Source organism: Rosa rugosa, chromosome 6 (genome assembly GCF_958449725.1).
Source record: "Rosa rugosa chromosome 6, drRosRugo1.1, whole genome shotgun sequence".
Taxonomy (NCBI): domain Eukaryota; kingdom Viridiplantae; phylum Streptophyta; class Magnoliopsida; order Rosales; family Rosaceae; genus Rosa; species Rosa rugosa.
Window position 1 is genome coordinate 12,323,298 of NC_084825.1, and position 22,498 is coordinate 12,345,795.

A 22,498-nucleotide genomic window follows, 5' to 3' on the forward strand; every position below is an offset into this window, starting at 1 on the left:
AAGAAAATCACGAACTGCCTAGTTATCAGTTCTGATAATGAAATTTTCTGGAGCTAAATAAATATGAAATTTTTTTAAAGCAAGTTTTATTGCTAAGAACTCATTTTCAAAGATTATGTACTTAATCTCATTAGGTTTGAATTTGCCAGAATTATATCCACATCTTAATTCTTCTTTTTGAAGTTTTTTTAGAATAGGTTGTTTCCTAACCCTTATTGAATTTTCATTCATGGGAGGATTCTTTTCTTCCCATTTTTCTGCAGGGATTGCTTTTAATACACATCCCCAACAGTTATCTGAAGCATCTATTTCTAAGATTAGTTTATCTCCAGATTTTGAGAAATAAAATTTAGGGATTTTGTTTAAATCCTGTTTAGTTTGTTGTAATATTCTTTTGTCCTTTTCTGTCCAACAGAACTCCTTATTCTTCTTTAATTTTTCTATTAAAGGGATCTCATTTTAAGATAAACCTTTAATAAAACTTCTTCCATAATTTAAAATTCCTAATAAACTCTGTAACTGTTTTTTATTAGTTAATTCTTCAGAATAGTCTATAAAGTTAGAGATTATATGCTCTTGAAGCTTTATTCCTGAATGGTTTAGAGTTATTCCAATAAAATCTATAGATTCTTGTTCTATATCTATTTTCTTGGGTGATAGTATAATCCCATATTTTTGGAATTTACTATAGAGAATTTGAAGATGTTTCTTATGATTTTATCTGGTTTTAGAGAAAATTAAGGTATCATCTATATAGACAACACAGAAATCTTTAAGGTCTTTAAAGATACTGTCCATCCATCTTTGAAATACCTGAGGGGCTATGTTTAACCCAAAAGGCATAACATTCCAGTGGTAGTGTCCACATGGAGTACTCAAGGCAGTCAATGGTTTTGACTCCTCTGTTAGTTTTAGTTGCCAAAATCCTGATTTACAATCAAATTTACTAAAGATTTTAGCACCTTTAGTTTGATTGATTAAAACATCTTTTTGAGGGATGAAGTATCCATCTAATTCTAATTGTTCATTTAAATGTTTATAGTTGATTACCATACGCGCTTTTCCTCTTTTAATTTCTGCATGGTTTCTTGCCATAAATGCAGGAGTAGAGTGTGGACTCATAGTTTCTTCTATGAGATGCTTTTTTTTTAATACTTTTATTTGAATATCAAATTCATTGATATCCTATCTAGTATAGATCATTGGTTTGACCCTTATTATTACTTCAGGATTTCTAAGTTTAAGAGTACAATACCTTGGACTTTTTGACCAAAGTTTTAATGGATCTTCACTAAAATTTTCTTCCAAGATTTTATATACCCAGTGTGTTTTGCTGAGTACTTGAAGTTTTGTTTTACCAAACTCTTTTTTGGTAAGGTCTGGTTTGGTGAGTTCGAGTTCTGTTATTTCTTCGTCTTGGTGACCACGTTGGCTTGGCGCGAAACTTTGATGACACTTATATTTATGTTGTGGTAGGAATGAAATTTTGTGAATTCTTTCATTAATTTCATTGTTGACATTAAAGGCTATGTAAGGTCAATAAGAATAGGATAGTAGGCAAAGGTAAAGTTATTGCCTAATATAACATATATATATATATATATATATATATATATATATATATATATATATATATATATATATATATGTTATTATATTATTTCAAACAGAGATTAGATTCTTAGGACACAATATCAAACAAGGAACTATAGTCCCAATGTCTAGAGCAATAGAGTTTGCTGATATATTTCTTGATGAAATTAAAGACAAAACTCAATTACAAAGATTCTTAGGATGTCTCAATTATATCTCTGACTTCTATGAAAAACTAACAGTTTTGTGCAAGCCTCTCTATCAAAGATTAAAGAAAACCCCTCCAGCATGGACAGATGCCCATACTCAAATACTTAGAGAAGTCAAAGCCTATGTCAAAACTCTACCATGTCTAGGGCTACCATACCCAGAATCCTTTAAGATAGTCGAGACAGATGCGTCTGACATCGGATATGGTGGAATATTAAAACAAAAATTAGCAGATGATCAACCTGAGCAATTAGTCAGATTTACCTCAGGATTGTGGAACCGAGCAAAACAAAATTACAGTATTATCAAAAAAGAAATTTTAGCTATAGTGCTATGTATCACAAAGTTTCAAGATGATCTTCTAAACAAAAGATTTTTACTTCGTATTGATTGCAAAGCAGCAAAATCAGTCTTAGAAAAAGATGTTCAAAACCTTGCCTCCAAACAGATTTTTGCAAGATGGCAAGCAATACTTTCAGTCTTTGATTTTGACATTGCATTCATCAAAGGAGAGAGCAATTCCCTTCCAGATTTCCTCACAAGAGAATTTTTACAGGGAAGATGAGTGAAAAAACCCAACCAACATCAAAAGAATCCTATGCAATGACTCCCGCAAAGCCACAGCAAAGCAGACTGGTTTCCAGTCCAAATACTATTAATGTTGCAGGACAATTAGTTCATGTCAGGAACTGTTTCACTCCCTTAGCAGAGCAATCTCAAACTTTTGCTCAAAAATTTATTCAGCCAAAATCTCCTGCTTTACCATCTTCAAGTCAAACAAAGTTTTCAAACCAGCAAAAACCTTTTAAAAGCCTGTATTTTATCAAACCTGAAACTAAAACCATTCTTGTTATTGATCCAGAAATCTATGATACTGAGCCTTATCAAATTCTCAGAAAAACAACTTACCCCCATTATTTTGTTACCAATGATCCAAACAAAGGCCAAAGATTTTATGAGTTTATCTTGGTTGATACAAACTCAATTACAATAACCCATAACCAAGACAAAGAAAGTGGCCAAATTTCTCATTCAAAAATCCAAATTTGTCAAATCTTAACATTCGATGATTGAAATCAACATCCAATGACTCCTAAAAGGTTTTCTCAAGATTTTATTCCCCAACATTATACTTACTGGGATTATGTGGATGCCTGGACAAATGTTTTTTTATCTTCAAAATAAAAGCAGGCAACATTCCTGGTTTATTTTCTTTTGCAAGAATTTCCGTCCAAAATTTCCTTCGTGGTTCAAATCCTGGTGGCAGTTCTTCGGTGCAACTGAAATTATTTTGCCTCCACAAATGAAAAGTTTGTTCAATTTTTTTCAAGAAAATTGTGACATCTCTGTCATCAAACCCTTTGATGCAATTTTTACTTTTTATGCCTTCCAAAATATTGCATGGATCCTCTCGTGGGATATAATTGTATCTCCACCAAATCAAGACCAAGCAATGACTCTAACCAGAAGATTCAAACAAAAGTGGTGGGATGGCTTCACAGTTGAGAAATTCTCGGAAGAGTCCCTCCTCCAATGGTTCAAAAATCATCCCCAATATTGGAAACAAGGATCAGTAATTCAAAGTCAAGAGCAAAGCCAATTCCTGTTGCAAAAGTCCAAGATTCAAAGTCAGCTAGCAGGCATCTCTTCTCCTCACGAGTATGCCCTAAAGCTCAAACAAGTGTTATCTCAAATATCTCAAAGTGACAATGGAAATGATGACAATGACATCACGGATGAGGTCCAATCTCATTTCGCAAATCATGACCCTTATGCTTTTGTGCTCGGCGATTTTTAGTCGAACAGTTGTCCCTCAAATAGTAAGATTCTATCAAAAGATCTCCAATCGGACAAAAACCAAATCAGATCTCCATCAATCAGACAAAATCCAATTTTTACAGGTGTCCTAACCCTAATAAATGGGACATGTGTGAATAGTGCAACCTTTCCCAAAGTTCACCTTTTGTTGACACGTTCCTTGCTAGGGACATTCAGAAGCCAAGATTTCAAACCAAGACTTTCTTTTCAACATGCATAAAGAAAGTGATGGTGACCGATGGTGACCTTACAAAGATGACTACACCAAGATGCATGAATTCATGCAAGAGAAAATCACGTCCAAGTCTTCAAAGCCTGACAGGTTCGGCAGAATCTTATCTTGACGTATCTCCTCAAGTCCATCAGAAATCAAATTACTTTCCAGCTGTATTATTGTAACAGTATTGTAAAACGGCTATAAAAGCCCATCAAATGTAACAATGTAGGCAGAGTTTGGAAGAACTGAAAAGAGTTTTGTCTTAGAGTTTCTTTGAGGTTTTAGAGAGTTCAAAAGAGTTGAAAAAGAGAGTTAGTCTGAGAGTTGCATAGTAACCTGCATACTTGCTCTCATCAAGATCTTGTATTCAAATACTTTCATCAATCAAAGTTGTTCTTCAAGTTTCAACACTAATAAACTCTAAAACCTAGCAGTTGAAGAACAACTTTGATTAATGAAAGTATTTGAATACAAGATCTTGATGAGAGCAAGTATGCAGGTTACTATGCAACTCTCAGACTAACTCTCTTTTTCAACTCTTTTGAACTCTCTAAAACCTCAAAGAAACTCTAAAACAAAACTATTTTCAGTTCATCCGAACTATGTCTACATTGTTACCTTTGATGGGCTTTTATAGCCGTTTTACAATACTATTACAATAATATAGCTGGAAAGTAATTTGATTTCTAATGGACTTGAGGAGATTCGTCAAGATAAGATTCTGCTGAACCTGTCAGGCTTTGAAGACTTGGTCGTGATTTTCTCTTGCATGAATTCATGCATCTTGGTGTAGTCATCTTTGTAAGGTCACCATCGGTCACAATCACTTGCTTTATGCATGTTGAAAAGAAAGTCTTGGTTTGAAATCTTTGCTTCTGAATGTCCCTAGCAAGGAACGTGTCAACAAAAGGTGAACTTTGGGAAAAGTTGCACTATTCACACATGTCCCATTTATTAGGGTTAGGACACCTGTAAAAATTGGATTTTGTCTGATTTGTAATACCCCGAAAAATCCAAATTAAATTCTGTGGATTTTTAGAAATGATTTCACGATAGTAGGAGCGAGTACGAAGCTTGGAAAAGTTGTGGAATTAGTTCGAACGATTTTATTTTCGAAAACGAACGTTTTTAGGGGGTCAACAAAGTTGACTTTTTATACGTTCAAAATTTGGGAAAACTTCCTTCATGAAAGTTGTAGAGCTCGTCGATACGAGTTCGTGGACATGTGGAACGCATTATTTGGAGTTCGTATGAATAAGTTATGAATATTTGAAAATTGAGAATTTTCTATAAATACAAAAAATCAGATTTCTCAATAAGGAAACCCGAAAATTTCCAGATTTTTCTCCTCCTCGCTGCCTTGGCTTCACGGCGTCGCCACGACTTCATCCGGCCACCTATGGCCATGAAATTGATATCAATCTCTTCGCCTTGAAACCAGCTTTCCATTCATATATGTCTTGCATCCTATCATTCACCATAGACAACGAATCGAAGCAAAGAAGGTCAGACCATTTTTCATGCATTTCTTCAAATTCCAGCCAACTCCGGCAAAGGTAGGAGGGGAGACCAACTGGGCTTTGTTCGCCTTGCCATGCTCTATAAACTCACCAAGTTTCACATCTCGATTCAACCCGAGGAAGACGAATTTCAGATTTGAGCGATTTTGGGCGATTTCGGCCTCTTTCTTCTTGAGGTAATTTTCGACCACTTCCGGTCATTTTTAGACTTCATGCTAGTTAGGAAAGTGGTTGGGCTTGATGAGATGAAGAGGAGCAGCCCGGCCCCGACACCATTGGCGGTGGTCGGCGGCGGCTCTGCCACTAACTCCGGCGGCCCTTTCCGGCCAACTCCGGGGGTCAAAAATATAGTTTCTGTGCATTTTTAGATTCTATATTTCAATACGATCATTTCGATATATTATACGCAATTTTCGGATATCGTATGATTTAGTTATGAATTTTACGATTTCGAACGATTTCGATTGTTCGATTAATGATCTGTGAAGATCGGACCGTCTGATGGACTTGTAGTTTTGATATGTTGATCGTATGACTGTCCCAATGACCTTGTGTGGTCATGGGCGAAGATCCGACCGTTGGATCTTCGTATAATTGCAAAACAGTGATTCGGGAGGCGATTCGTGAGAATCCGTCCGTCGGATTTTTATATAAGTTAGAATCCGACCGTTGGATTGTCGTTTAAGTATGTTTTGGAATTGTTAGCTAAATTCAAGTCACATTTGATTAGGTGATTGGCGGATTGATTTGGCGGACGATTCGTAAAATCGTTGTTGAGCTGTTTAGAAGACGCAACGGGAATTAGAGGTGAGTAAACCTCACGTGGTTCATATTACGAACCCAATATATTTAATTGCTTTATTTTGCAATCATATGAACTATTGTTGGTGTATTAGACATTCCTGTGTGAATGTCTGTATATATATTATTACGTGAAATAATATGTATTGTTGGAGTTGTGTTGAGTTATTGTTGAGAAACAATATATTGTGAGAGGTGTTGAGTTTTATTGTTGAGGAACAATAAATTGTTGTGATCTGTGGAGATCACTAGGTCACGAGGTGACCATGGCATCTATTAGTGAATCACGCTCTCGTACCGGGCTGGTGGTTATTAATAGTATTAAATCGTAATCACGTCTGTGGCCGGACGAGTGGTTACGTTCAGTTAGAGCTCTAGTCTGTCTGCCAAATGTGGAGTGACCTTATGAGTGAAATTGAGAGTAACTCATAAGTGTCTATATATATGTGGTAACCTTATGAGGGAAATTGAGAGTAACTCATAAGGGTCTATATATATATAATGAGTCTGTCTGCCAATTGTTGAGTAGTGATGTGAGGGTAATGTTGAGGTTACTTGAGACTGTGAGGGGTCTTATGTGAGAAGTGTTGAGGATACTTGAGTCTTTTAAGAATGAGTTCTTAAAAGAGAGCCTCAAGAGTATCCTTCCTTTTATGGTGATCGTGTTGAGTTATAATAATTGTAAGGAAATAAATCAACAATTCTTTCTTGTTTACTCATACTGGCTGTAAAAAGCTTACCGGGTTTTGTGTTGTTGCAACTCCCGGTACACTATTCAAATTGTGTAGCGGGTAATCCTACAGGACGGGAGAACCAGGACGGTGATCGTGCGGTTAGAGCAATTGTTAGAGTTTTACAGCAATTGTAAGTTGTGAGGTGTGTTATGCTCATTTAGAGCTTTACAATATTGCTTGTGAGAGTGAATTGTAATAATGAACTCGAGGTTTCGAGATTTGGAGTTTGTGTACCTTGTGGTGAGATTATATTGAGAAAAAAATTCAGAACGTTTATTTAATTAAGTGGTTTAATTCATGTTTCGGATTTGAATTTATTATTTAAAATTCGGGGCGTGACAGTTTGGTATCAGAGCGTAAGGTGCATATTTGGTGATGTGTCAATACCTTCCGAGTGATGGCCCGTCTGCAGCGGATCCCCATCGTGTGCTCTTTGGTATTGGCTAAGTCATTGGGTATGCGTGAGTGTTGGGAGTTGTTTAGGCCGCTAGGTCGTTTAGGGAACGTGAATACATTCCCTATAGTATTGACTTGGTTAATATGAATTTGTATTTGACTTATACTGTGTTTTAAGTGTTATACAAGTATTAGCCAAGCATACTATACTCCTTAGGTGATGGATATTCGAAGGGGTTGTACTTAGAACCTTACAGTTGTCTTGTAGGTTCGTATGAGAATAAGTTCAGTGGCCGCGAGTTACAATCCTTGAGGAATAGGAACCTCTTGATTCAACTCTGTTAAGTCAACGAGGATTGTTTTATGGAAATGAGGTTCTTTTGATTGTTGAAGTGTTTGGTTGAAGGCATGGTCTGGACCTATGCTCGTCTGTAATGTGGATACGAGTATTAATCGATGGTAATTTTGCCTTTTTAAGTTGGATATACTAATGTTCTTGAATAGATTCTTGACTCATGTGGAGTTGTGAGTAGTGTTGCGGTTAGGGAAGGAATTATTGCGGTTACTTCTTCCTTGTGCTTGTAAGTTGTTAAGCAGGGTTTAAGGTGCGAGACAAGAATTTTATTTTGTGCTCGATGGTTAGAGAGGAGAGACCATTGTTTTGGGTTGTCGTTGAGTACTATAATTCCTTCAGAATCAAGATTGTTGGTAGAATTGGAATTAGTAGTAGTTTTGGTGATTCTGAATTTGAATTGAGTTCGCGAGATGTGTCTTATATACGTGGTTGATGTTGCTTGCATCATTTTGGAACGATACGTTACGATTCACAAGGAAAACTGGATTTGAAATTTATTCATTTGAACACCATGGGTTGATGACCTGACCGTGACTTGTGAATATAGTTTTGTTCAAGTGAATGAAATTGAATTTTGTGGCCTTTGTGTGGTGAACTAGTTTTCTTAAGTTTTGGATCGTAGTATGGAGATGGGCTGCAGTGAATTTGAAGTTGTTGTGTGTTTTAAGTTTAAGTAGGCGGGACACTTAAAGTTTTGCAATGGAGTTGATTTTGGTGTAATTAATTGGGAGAGTTAGAATCAGTTCTTGTGAATGATGTTGGATGAGAGTGTGTGCCTTTGGTGATTGATTTTAGGTGTTATAGTTAAACGCAATTTCGGATATTGATTTTAGTGATTTTGTTAGGTATCCATAGTGGTTCAAGTGAATTACTATGTGATATGGAGTTTGATTTGATTTCTGAATCGCTAAATGTTAGGGATTGAATTGTGGTGAGTTTTTGTTGAAGCAATTGATAGATGGAATTATCGAGATTCTATAAGAGTTGTAAGAGTAACTCTAAAAACGTGGGTTTTTCCTAGCTAACTCAGGATGTGTTTAGCTTTATAAATCCCTAATCCTATCGATGAAATTGTTGTGTTTGGTTTGACTCAGAGGATACTAGCTAGACCTCGATGCGACTTAATTGATTGTTGGATTTTTTTTGAGTGATTGTTTTTATTGCATCATTATGAAAGATGTGTGCAGTAGAGTTGTTTATGGTTTTGAAAATAGTATTGGGTGACCAAGGTTCGATCCTTGGTGTTGTTGTTGGTTAAACAAACAGGAAAGAAAACATGCACACCATCTTATTGAGTTTATATTACAAAAAAAAAAAAAAAAAAAAAGAAAAAAAAGAAAAAGGAAAACGAGGACTATGCTGTACTAAGCCTAGTCAGCAGCTCCGGATGGGTTGAGGCTGAGCTCAAGAGAAACTGGAGATCCACGGTTGTAACCGCCTGAGCCACCGAAATAGTAATCATGTGCACTACCTTCCTCGGAAGTAGTCTTCAGGTTACCAAAGACGTCCTCGCCGTGCACGGGGAACAGAGGAAGAGTTTGAACCTCCTGGTGATCTCCTCCTCGTTGTTGCAGGGATGTTTGTCCTCCTGTTGTGCCAAAAGAGTTGGACTGGTATTAGTGTTGAAGTGTGAGGAAGAATATGAAACAAAATTTAAATCAAGAAATCCTTCATTACCAGTAGAATAGGTGGAACCAAAGTTGAGATCAATGGATCTACCATCATCAGTAGAACTAGTGGACCCAAAATTGATGTCAATGGATCCACCAGCTGGCCCAAAATTGATGTCGATGGATCCACTAGCACCAGTAGAACCAGTGGACCCAAAATTGAGATCAATGGATCTACCAGTACCAAGAGAACTAGTTCCCATGGGCACTGGAGCAGCCTGATTACACCTATTCATCTGCTTCTCTCGAGCCCTGACGTTCTGGAACCAAAAGTAAATGTTCTTACCCTCAACATACCCATACTGGTTCAGCTGGAGACAGATCTCGTGAATCTGCTCTGTAGTTGGGCACTTAAATCCCTTGACATAGTAAAGATCCTTGAGGATTCTTATTTGTTCTGGAGTAGGAATCCACCTGGTACGGCTTCGCCAGAAATCCATGTTGGCACTACTTCCAGCTGCTTGGGTGTTTCCTCCCTCCTCTGTTGGTTGCTGTTGTTGTGGTTCCATTTGTTGCGGGGTTTGGAGCTCCATTAGTTGCAGAGTTCGTGGCTCTTGGGTCATGGGGTGAGAGGATGTGGAAATCGAGGAATACATGGTTTAGTGTTTGAGGGAGATTTTGTTAGAAGGATTGGAGTTGTTGAACTGGTGATTGGAGATCTGAGATTCTCAGAGGAAAGATGAGATCGAATCTTCAAATGGAAGAAAAGATCTGAGAAAGAAGGATTGAAGATTTGGAGGAAAAGATTGAAGATCTGAAAGTTCAGAGGAAAGATGGGATTGAATCAACTAGATGGGAGAGAAGATCAGAAGAGAAGGATTGAAATTGATGAAGAAAGGATTTGAGAAGAGAAAGGCTGAAGAGTTGAGAGAGAAAGGCTTGAGCTCGGAAGAAAATTTCTTTTCTTTTGGAGTGAACAGTTTTTCCCCAGAATGCACCTATTTATAGAACAAGGTGAGCAGATCTCCACCGTTGGATGAACGATCTCAGAATTTGAATCCACGCGTTGGATTAAAGTCATCCGAAAACCCGGAAAAGTTGTTGGCGCGTGGAGAGCGTGTAAGGGGACAGGCCGAACCTCGAGATGCTGTGGCAGACAGCTTTAGCCGAAAGCAGATTTGACTGCCGTAAATCACGGAAGGGATAAGCCGTGACACAAGTGGGCCGTACTTGGGCCTGTCTCGGATCAAGGCATCACTGTAGCTGTGGGTGGAGGCCTGATGGGCCGAGTTTCAGAAACAGTTTTGGATATGATGGGCCGAGTTTCTGAAACAGTTTTGGATACGTTGGGCTGGGTTTCTGCAACAGTCTTGGATGTTTTGGGCCGAATTGTTGAAACAGTTGAAACAGTTGGTTTAAATAAAAGGATTGGTATGGATAATAACGTGAGCAGCCGTGCTCGAGTGGTTGAGTGTACAGTTCGTGTACAAGAGGTCTGAGGTTCGAACCTCGCCTCTCGTTTATTTTTATTATGTTCGTTTATGACATAATAAGTATAAAATTTGTACACATTATATTAAGCACAGCTTGTGCTCCAGTGGTTGGGGGACAAAGGTTTCGTGCGGCAGGTTGAGGTTTCGAACCTTGCCTTCCCCGTTATTTTATTTATGTCACTTATGACATAATAAATATAACACGTGAGCATATATTAATGAAGGCAGCTCTTGCTTCAGTGGTTGGGAGCAAAACCTTCGTGTTCGAGGTCGGGAGTTCGAACCTTACCTCTTACAAATATTTTTGGATCTCGTATATGCTTGATATACGGACGTATATACGATATGTACGGTATGCATACGTATATACGGTCTGTACGGTATGCATACGTATATACAGTTGTACGGTATGCATACGTATATACGGTCTGTATGGTATGTATACGTATATACGGTATGTACAATTTCATACCGTAGCCGAGCTGGAAGTTGGTGGGCCGATTGGTAGGCCCAAATAGTAAGCCCAAATAGTAAGCCCAATTGTTCGGCCCGATTGGTAGGCCCAAATGGTAGGCCCAAATGTTAAGCCCAATCGTTCGGCCCGAATAGTAGGCCCAAATGTTAAACCCAAAGTGGTTTGGGCCGGTTCGAAATGTGGATGGTCCGATTTCTTCAGGCCCAATTGGCCAGCCCTAGTGCTTAGCCCAAGGATTGAGCAAGCCCAAGTCATCATCATTGGGTGACATAATTTATTGGCGTACTTTTGGGGATGATTTGTTTTGAGTGATGCATCTCTATGGTTGTGAAGAGTGGTGCATGCTTAAGTTTTACTATGGAGATTTACCGTGATGCTAATTGAGTAGCGAAACACTTTGTGGGAGTGATTACTGTGCTTGTATGCCAGTACAGAGTGATGATCTATGTGAAGATCTATGTGATGATCTATGTGAAGATCTATGTGAGGATCTATGAGATGATCCATGTGACGATTTTGTGTATGTGATGTGGAGTGTTGTTGAACAGTTGTTTTGTGAATTTACATTGTGATGAAGGGATTTAGTGGCCATAGGAATGTATTTTTATACAAAGGATTGTGGCTTTGTAGATTACTACAGATTTGGAAAAGATGGAGATTCTATGATTAGGTCAACCTTAATCGAGAGGAATTGACTTACGCTTAAATTTCGGGACGAAATTTCTTTAAGGAGGGTAGATTGTAATACCCCGAAAAATCCAAATTAAATTCTGTGGATTTTTAGAAATGATTTCACGATAGTAGGAGCGAGTACGAAGCTTGGAAAAGTTGTGGAATTAGTTCGAACGATTTTATTTTCGAAAACGAACGTTTTTAGGGGGTCAACAAAGTTGACTTTTTATACGTTCAAAATTTGGGAAAACTTCCTTCATGAAAGTTGTAGAGCTCGTCGATACGAGTTCGTGGACATGTGGAACGCATTATTTGGAGTTCGTATGAATAAGTTATGAATATTTGAAAATTGAGAATTTTCTATAAATACAAAAAATCAGATTTCTCAATAAGGAAACCCGAAAATTTCCAGATTTTTCTCCTCCTCGCTGCCTTGGCTTCACGGCGTCGCCACGACTTCATCCGGCCACCTATGGCCATGAAATTGATATCAATCTCTTCGCCTTGAAACCAGCTTTCCATTCATATATGTCTTGCATCCTATCATTCACCATAGACAACGAATCGAAGCAAAGAAGGTCAGACCATTTTTCATGCATTTCTTCAAATTCCAGCCAACTCCGGCAAAGGTAGGAGGGGAGACCAACTGGGCTTTGTTCGCCTTGCCATGCTCTATAAACTCACCAAGTTTCACATCTCGATTCAACCCGAGGAAGACGAATTTCAGATTTGAGCGATTTTGGGCGATTTCGGCCTCTTTCTTCTTGAGGTAATTTTCGACCACTTCCGGTCATTTTTAGACTTCATGCTAGTTAGGAAAGTGGTTGGGCTTGATGAGATGAAGAGGAGCAGCCCGGCCCCGACACCATTGGCGGTGGTCGGCGGCGGCTCTGCCACTAACTCCGGCGGCCCTTTCCGGCCAACTCCGGGGGTCAAAAATATAGTTTCTGTGCATTTTTAGATTCTATATTTCAATACGATCATTTCGATATATTATACGCAATTTTCGGATATCGTATGATTTAGTTATGAATTTTACGATTTCGAACGATTTCGATTGTTCGATTAATGATCTGTGAAGATCGGACCGTCTGATGGACTTGTAGTTTTGATATGTTGATCGTATGACTGTCCCAATGACCTTGTGTGGTCATGGGCGAAGATCCGACCGTTGGATCTTCGTATAATTGCAAAACAGTGATTCGGGAGGCGATTCGTGAGAATCCGTCCGTCGGATTTTTATATAAGTTAGAATCCGACCGTTGGATTGTCGTTTAAGTATGTTTTGGAATTGTTAGCTAAATTCAAGTCACATTTGATTAGGTGATTGGCGGATTGATTTGGCGGACGATTCGTAAAATCGTTGTTGAGCTGTTTAGAAGACGCAACGGGAATTAGAGGTGAGTAAACCTCACGTGGTTCATATTACGAACCCAATATATTTAATTGCTTTATTTTGCAATCATATGAACTATTGTTGGTGTATTAGACATTCCTGTGTGAATGTCTGTATATATATTATTACGTGAAATAATATGTATTGTTGGAGTTGTGTTGAGTTATTGTTGAGAAACAATATATTGTGAGAGGTGTTGAGTTTTATTGTTGAGGAACAATAAATTGTTGTGATCTGTGGAGATCACTAGGTCACGAGGTGACCATGGCATCTATTAGTGAATCACGCTCTCGTACCGGGCTGGTGGTTATTAATAGTATTAAATCGTAATCACGTCTGTGGCCGGACGAGTGGTTACGTTCAGTTAGAGCTCTAGTCTGTCTGCCAAATGTGGAGTGACCTTATGAGTGAAATTGAGAGTAACTCATAAGTGTCTATATATATGTGGTAACCTTATGAGGGAAATTGAGAGTAACTCATAAGGGTCTATATATATATAATGAGTCTGTCTGCCAATTGTTGAGTAGTGATGTGAGGGTAATGTTGAGGTTACTTGAGACTGTGAGGGGTCTTATGTGAGAAGTGTTGAGGATACTTGAGTCTTTTAAGAATGAGTTCTTAAAAGAGAGCCTCAAGAGTATCCTTCCTTTTATGGTGATCGTGTTGAGTTATAATAATTGTAAGGAAATAAATCAACAATTCTTTCTTGTTTACTCATACTGGCTGTAAAAAGCTTACCGGGTTTTGTGTTGTTGCAACTCCCGGTACACTATTCAAATTGTGTAGCGGGTAATCCTACAGGACGGGAGAACCAGGACGGTGATCGTGCGGTTAGAGCAATTGTTAGAGTTTTACAGCAATTGTAAGTTGTGAGGTGTGTTATGCTCATTTAGAGCTTTACAATATTGCTTGTGAGAGTGAATTGTAATAATGAACTCGAGGTTTCGAGATTTGGAGTTTGTGTACCTTGTGGTGAGATTATATTGAGAAAAAAATTCAGAACGTTTATTTAATTAAGTGGTTTAATTCATGTTTCGGATTTGAATTTATTATTTAAAATTCGGGGCGTGACATGATTGATGGAGATCTGATTTGGTTTTTGTCCGATTGGAGATCTTTTGATAGAATCTTACTATTTGAGGGATAACTGTTAGACTAAAAATCGCCGAGCACAAAAGCATCAGGGTCATGATTTGCGAAATGAGACTAGACCTCATCCGTGATGTCATTGTCATCATCTCCATTGTCACTTTGAGATATTTGAGATAACACTTCTTTGAGCTTTAGGGCATACTCGTGAGGTGAAGAGATGCCTGCTAGCTGACTTTGAATCTTGGACTTTTGCAACAGGAATTGGCTTTGCTCTTGACTTTGAATTACTGATCCTTGTTTCCAATATTGGGGATGATTTTTGAACCATTGGAGGAGGGACTCTTCCGAGAATTTCTCAACTGTGAAGCCATCCCACCACTTTTGTTTGAATCTTCTGGTTAGAGTCATTGCTTGGTCTTGATTTGGTGGAGATACAATTATATCCCACGAGAGGATCCATGCAATATTTTGGAAGGCATAAAAAGTAAAAATTGCATCAAAGGGTTTGATGACAGAGATTTCACAATTTTCTTGAAAAATTTTGAACAAACTTTTCATTTGTGGAGGCAAAATGATTTCGGTTGCACCGAAGAACTGCCACCAGGATTTGAACCACGAAGGAAATTTTGGACGGAAATTCTTGCAAAAGAAAATAAACCAGGAATGTTGCCTGCTTTTATTTTGAAGATAAAAAAACATTTGTCCATGCCTCCACATAATCCCAGTAAGTATAATGTTGGGGAATAAAATCTTGAGAAAACCTTTTGGGAGTCATTGGATGTTGATTCCAATCATCGAATGTTAAGATTTGACAAATTTGGATTTTTGAATGAGAAAATTGGCCACTTTCTTTGTCTTGGTTATGGGTTATTGTAATTGAGTTTGTATCAACCAAGATAAATTCATAAAATCTTTGGCCTTTGTTTGGATCATTGGTAACAAAATAATGGGGGTAAGTTGTTTTTCTGAGAATTTGATAAGGCTCAGTATCATAGATTTCTGAATTAATAACAAGAATGGTTTTGGTTTCAGGTTTGATAAAATACGGGCTTTTAAAAGGTTTTTGCTGGTTTGAAAACTTTGTTTGACTTGAAGATGGTAAAGCAGGAGATTTTGGCTGAATAAATTTTTGAGCAAAAGTTTGAGATTGCTCCGCTAAGGGAGTGAAACAGTTCCTGATAGGAACTAATTGTCCTGCAACATTAATAGTATTTGGACTGGAAATTAGTCTGCTTTGCTGTGGATTTGCGGGAGTCATTGCATAGGATTCTTTTGATGTTGGTTGGGTTTTTTCACTCATCTTCCCTGTAAAAATTCTCTTGTGTGGAAATCTGGAAGGGAATTGCTCTCTCCTTTGATGAATGCAATGTCAAAATCAAAGACTGAAAGTATTGCTTGCCATCTTGCAAAAATCTCTTTGGAGGCAAGGTTTTGAACATCTTTTTCTAAGACTGATTTTGCTGCTTTGCAATCAATGCGAAGTAAAAATCTTTTGTTTAAAAGATCATCTTGAAACTTTGTGATACATAGCACTACAGCTAAAATTTCTTTTTTGATAATACTGTAATTTTGTTGTGCTCGGTTCCACAATCCTGAGGTAAATCTGACTAATTGCTCAGGTTGATCATCTGCTAATTTTTGTTTTAATATTCCACCATATCCGATGTCGGACGCATCTGTCTCGACTATCTTAAAGGATTCTGGGTCTAGTAGCCCTAGACATGGTAGGGTTTTGACATAGGCTTTGACTTCTCTAACTATTTGAGTATGGGCATTTGTCCATACTGGAGGGGTTTTCTTTAATCTTTGATAGAGAGGCTTGCACACAACTGTTAGTTTTTCATAGAAGTCAGAGATATAATTGAGACATCCTAAGAATCTTTGTAATTGAGTTTTGTCTTTAATTTCATCAGGAAATTTATCAGCAAACTCTATTGCTCTAGAAATTGGGACTATAGTTCCTTGTTTGATATTGTGTCCTAAGAATCTAATCTCTGTTTGAAATAATTTGATTTTTGGTGCAGATAACACTAGTCCATTTGTTTTAATGATTTGAAAGAATTTGTAGAGATGTTTCCAATGCTGATCAATATTTTCTGAAAAGATTAAAACATCATCTATATAAACAATTGAAAATTTTGAATAAGGATTAAAAATGTCGTTCATCATATTTTGAAATTCTGAAGGGGCATTTTTGAGTGCAAAGGGCATAACATTCCATTCATAATGTCCGAAGGGAACATTAAAGGCTGTTTTGTATTTGTCTTTTTCGGTAATCTGGATTTGCCAAAAACCAGATTTCATATTTAATTTTGAGAAAACATTTGCTTGAACTAATCTTTTTAGTAAATCTCTTTTGTTTGGAATTGGGTATCTAATCCACTGAAGGACTTTGTTTAAGGGTTTGTAATTAATTACAAGTCTTGGAGCTCCTCTTTCTAGTTCAGAAGCCTTCTGAACATAAAAAGCTGAACAACTCCACGGAGATTGGCTAGGTCTTATCAACCTTTTGTCTAAGAGGTCTTGAATTTCCTTCTTGCAATATTAGTTTTCCTATTCCAAAAAGCATTTGGGATGTTTGAGCTTACTTCTTCTTCTAATTTTTCTTTAAATTCTTTAATTCTATTTTGTAAATAAGGTTGTTGAAGTTGATGTTCAATTCTTTTAATTTGTATGTCTTGTTTAAGATAATTTATGTGATTTTCTTTGTTTTGAATCAAATTGACTTTTTTGGTAATTGCAACATTTCTAATTAAGTTTAAGTTTCTAGTTTTTGGTCTTTCGGTAAAAGGAAAATGAATTGTTTGACCTAAGATTGTTGTTTCTAGGCCTTCATCAGTTGTTAAAAATGGATGGATTAAACTGATAAAAGGGGTTCCTAGAATTAATTCAGTGTCTAGGTTATCGACAACTGTGAGAAATGTTTGTATGCAGATATTATCCACAAATACATGAACTTTTGGTAATTTGTATCGTATTTTTAATTTTGATCCACCTGCTCCAATTAGTTTTTTTTTTTGATTTTTCGCAATATTTGGTGGGGATTATACAGTTCATAGCTGCTCCTGTATCAATCAAGGCAACTATTTGGATAGTATAGGAGTCTGAAATTGCAAGAGTTATTAATGTCTTCCATTTTTGATAGGTTACACGAGTTATAAATCCAATAAATTGTTCATTAATCACATTTTCTTGAATATTTTGATCATTTTGGCTGTTTTCTCCTTTTTCTTCCATGTTGGGTGGACCTTTTTCTTTATTTGTTGGTTTACTCTTGAGTTCAGTAATTTCTGTTTTTAAAAGAATTATTTCTTTCTTAACTTTGTTTATTTCTTGCTGTAAATTTGAAATTGTTACTTCAGATTTTTGTCTTTTATTGAATCTTTGAAAAATATCTTTTATGTTATAAAGGTCATTTGACTGATTTTCTTTTCCTATATCTTCTTTAATTAATCTTTGAAGATAGTAAGAAATTGAGCTTGAAGTTCTGTGTCTTCTATTTTTGCAGCTATTTCTAAAAACTCTTTTTTTTGTTTTTCGGGAAATCATTTGAATTTTTAATTTGTTTTTGCAATTACAAATTTTTATACCTTCTTTTGAGATTTTACATTCTGTTTCTTCTTCATCAGAACTTGAAATTTCTGAGAAGTCAATTTCATCTATTTGTAAAGTTTCTTCTGAATCAGAGTTGTCATAATCTAAGCTATCTGATTCCAAATCAAGCATAATTTTGAGAAGTTTATTTTTTATTTCTTCATCAAGGTTTAAAGCGTTAATTTTTTGTTTAACACGACAATCTTTTTTGTAATGTCCTGCTTTGCCACATTTGTAGCAAATAGGAAGTTTTGAGTTTTAACCTATGTCTTTCGTAACAAATTTTTTTTTGTATTTTTTATAAGGTTTAGAGTTTGTATATGGTTTAGATGTGACTTTTCTGTCTGGGTTTGATATATGTTTTTTATAATATTTTGAATATTTTTTATGATGCTTTGGTTTTTTCCTAGAAGGAGATTTGAGAGATTGGTTGTGATGACCTGAATTTTTCATTATTTAATTTTCGTAATTAATAATGGACCAGTTGTTCGAATAATTGTTATTGTGCTTTATTCGTAGTTTGTATGTGAAGTGGAATGGTTTTCGTACGTATAATTATTCGAATTTCACAGTTTAGGGGGTCGTGTGAAGTTTGACTTTTTATATGTTGGGATTCTCGGAAAACATCCTTCCCAAGAGTTGTAGAACGCGTCGATACGAGTTCGTGGACATGCAGAACGCGTCAATCGGAGTACGTATGAGAAAGTTATGGATTTTGGAAAAGTTTCCGTTTTAGTATAAATAGGGAAAATCCGAAATTATTTTCATAATTCCATTTTCCTTTCCCGGAAAGCTTTCTTCTCTCTCTCTTCTCTCTCGGCTGCACCTTCAGTATCGAAGTTTTTCGACTGACCCGACCCGGAACCGGCCGACCCGACCCGGCTTTTCCGGTGATCTGCGGCGACCTCCGGCCCTGAAACCTGAACAGATCGATTCGCCTCTCTCGTGCGGTCGTCTCTGTGGCAGTCTCTAGCGGCGATTCTCGGCGGAGGAAGTGCAGCAAGGCGGCGACTTTTTGGAGAAATCAAACCTGATCGGTTCTCCGATCTCCGACGTCGGCAAGGCTTCAAACAAGGCTTGGGGAGCTCGCAGCAGCCTCCTGGATCGATCTGAGGTGGTTGTTTGGATTGATTCACGTGAAACTTGGTTCAACTCGGATTGAACAGTAACCCACGGCTTGCGAGGTAGTTTTCGATGCTTTACGCTTCGATTTTGACTTCGTGCTAGTTATGAAAATTGATAAGCATGGTGTGATGAACATCTTTGATGTTGGAAGTTTTCTAAAATATTTAGTTTATGCCGGCGGCGGTGTGCCACCACCTGTGGAGGGGTTCTGGCAGCGTTCCGGCCATGTAAGGGACTATTTCTGGCATTATATATCTTCTACTCGTCGATACGAGCGTTTCGATATATAATACGCAATTTTTGGAGTTCGTATGAATTTGTTATGATTTTTACAGTTTCATACTGGTTGATTTATTCAATCCGTGAGAATCCGAGCATCCGATCGACTTGTGGTTTGGACATATCGATCGTGGAAGTATTCCGGAGACGTTGGGAGGTCTCGGAAGTGGTTTCCCCTCAAGCGTTACTTTGAGATTTTAGTTCGATTTGGGGATTCGAACTTTAATAAATTGTGATTCGTTGACTGAATCAAGGCTGTACTTCCTTAGGTAGTTGACGAAGTATTTTTGGACGGTTATTTTGTGGATTGGCTTCTTTGTTCTATATTGAAGACGCAGCGGGAGTTTCGAGGTGAGTAATCTCACAAGGTTCATTTATGAACGGAATTACCTTTATCGTTTTCAGAGTAATTGATTTAACTGCAAACTATAGTTGGTATTGGTAGGCATTCCTGAGCAGATGAGTGCGTATATATATATTTACGTGAAATATATATGTTTTGGTGGTTTGTGAATTTATGAAAACAATATGCATGAATGATGCTTTTTATTATTTTGGGTTGTGGCTTTTCGGAAAACAAATGATTGTGGAATTGTTGATTCGATTTGTTTTGAAAAGCATTGAGATTTGTGTATGAAAACAATATGCATGATTATGCTCATTTATTGTTTTGTGTTATGGCTTTTCGTTAAACAATGATTATGGAAATGTTGATTTCGATTGTTTTGAAAAACGTTGAGATCTGTGTAACATTTTGAGTCCTGTGTGACTTCTTTAATGTTTTATTCCAAGGGACTGAAAAGTTTGAGGAATGAAGGTCTATGACCTTGGGCAGAATATCAGGTAATCACGTCTTTGGCCGGACGAGTGGTTATGAATTCAGTTAGAGCTCTAGTCTGTCTGCCATATAGGTGATTCATAGGGTAACGGGAATTGGTTATATCTAACTCATGAGATTACGTGTTTTTAGGGAACAATGTGTGAATTGCTTTCCTTATTAACGGTTTTTAAGGTGACAAGGTGCAAGTTGTTTTCCTTATTAACGATTTGATAGAATTCAAGGTATGAGTTGTTTTCTATGGCACGGTTATGGTACGATTGATAGGTACGATTTGATAGAAATCAAGTGTGAGTTATTTTCTATGGTACGATTGATAGAAATCAAGGAGTGAGTTGCTTTCTATGTTTCGTTTTAAAAGAAACCAAGATGTAAGTTGCTTTCTTTTATTTCGATTTGAAAGGAAATTAAAGTGTGAGTTATTCTCCTTTATTTTGTGTTTTAAGGAATCAAAATGTGAGTTGTTTTCCTTATTTCGGGTGTGAGTTATGTTGATTTTTTTTTAGTTACTCATACGGGCTTGCAAAATGTTACCGGGTTTGTTGTATGGCAACCCGGTGCACCATTCAAACGGTGTAGGGGTTAATCCTGCAGGTTAGGATAATCATGGTTGAAGCTGAGGTTGTGCCTTGCAGCTTAACGGTAGGAAGCCAATTTTGTGACTTTACCGTTATTTGGACTTCCGTTGTGTAGTTAGCTCTGAGGAGCATCTACGTTTTATTTTGTTGTTGACAATTTATTTCGTAAGCGTATGTAATATATGACTCTGTGGGCGGGTCGATATTGACATAGTGTGGTTCAGGGCATCAATATGTATGTTGTTTAAAGGGAAAAAGTTTCCAGGTATTTGATATTGATGACTGAATGATCACGCATGTATAATTATGGGATTGTATATCAATTTTTAATTGTGTTAAAAATCAGGGGCGTGACAGTTTGGTATCAGAGCGTAAGGTGCATATTTGGTGACAATCAGTACTCCTCGAGTGATGGCCCGTCTGCAGCGGATCCCCGTCGTATACTCTTCGGTATTGATATAGTCATTGGGTATGCAATGAGCGTTGGAATGTGTGTCTTCAGGGTAGTGTTGGCTCAGTGAACAAGTGTAGGAGCTTAAAGTAGCTTCTAGGAGTTATAATCTTTTGAGGAATGAGGGCCTTTAGATTTAACTCTTGTTTACGTAGGGGATAGAATTGTATCTTCTGACGTAGTGTGTGGTTGATTTAGTCATAACGTTGACTTATACTTGTGGTTGGGAGTTGTCCAAGTATTAATCATAGGTTGTTATGCTCCTTAGGTGATGGATTCACAAGGAGGCCGAGCTAGGGGTCGAGGTAGACCCAGAGGCAGGGGTAGAGCCCGAGGTAGGAGCAGGATTCCTCCTCCTATTCAAGAGATATTCGAGAATGAGGTCGAGGCATCGAATGTTGAGCTACCTGTTCCACCTGTTGTGGAGGTTGTGAATGTTGTAGATCCTACTCGTTTGTCGAAGTTGGCAAAGGAGATTTCGAGGCTGGGAGGAGTCCGATTTCAGGGAGGTACGGATCACATGTTGGCAGATCAATAGATTGAGAACATGAAGACCTACTTCGAGATGGTCGTCTGCGACGACATTGAGAAGAGAAAGATTGCCACATTTATGCTCCAGGGCAATGCACGGGTGTGGTGGAATGGCACGCAGAGAGTGATGGATGTGTCCACCATGACCTGGGATGGTTTTGTGGAACTGTTCCGGAAGAAGTACTTTCCGCCTTCAGTGAGGGAGTAGTTGGAAAGGGAATTAGTCTTGTTAGTCCAGGGGACTATGAGTGTGAGGGATTATGAGGCGTAGTTCTCGAGGCTTTATAGGTTTGTGAGACAGATGGATGCGGAGAGCCTGGCTATGAAGTTTCAGTGGGGACTGAATGCTTCGATCCGGCACGATGTCGCTGTTCTGGAATTGAAGACTGTGGAACTTATTTTCGCTAAGGCTATGACCATTGAGCAGGAAAACCTGACTTTCCAGGAACAGGAATCGACCGAGAGGGATTTCCAAAGGAAGGGAAAGGCAACTGCGGGGAGCAGTAAGGCATCTGGGAATCGAGGTGGATTCTGGAAGCGGAAGAGGACTAATCAGCAGGCGCCAGCTAGGGCTGCACCTGTTGGGCAGGGAGCACCCCTGAGATGCTACAACTGCAAGGAGATTGGCCATACTGTTAAGGCTTGCACAAAACAGAAGAACTTGGCGTGTTTTACTTGTGGCCAGACGGGGCATTTCTTCAGGGATTGTACCCAGCAGCA

At 37.8% G+C, this 22,498-nt stretch overlaps 2 long non-coding RNA genes across 2 annotated transcripts; both read left to right on the forward strand.

Moving 5' to 3' along the window:
• Positions 1 to 4,944: 4,944 nt before the first annotated feature.
• Positions 4,945 to 8,734, forward strand: LOC133717876 (uncharacterized). Its single transcript, XR_009849998.1, has 3 exons — positions 4,945 to 5,534; positions 6,089 to 6,165; positions 6,948 to 8,734. It is a non-coding gene; the product is annotated as an uncharacterized LOC133717876 (long non-coding RNA).
• A 3,352-nt stretch (positions 8,735 to 12,086) lies between these two features.
• LOC133718064 (uncharacterized) lies at positions 12,087 to 14,317 on the forward strand. The gene is made up of 3 exons (XR_009850084.1): positions 12,087 to 12,663; positions 13,218 to 13,294; positions 14,077 to 14,317. It is a non-coding gene; the product is annotated as an uncharacterized LOC133718064 (long non-coding RNA).
• Positions 14,318 to 22,498: the final 8,181 nt, after the last annotated feature.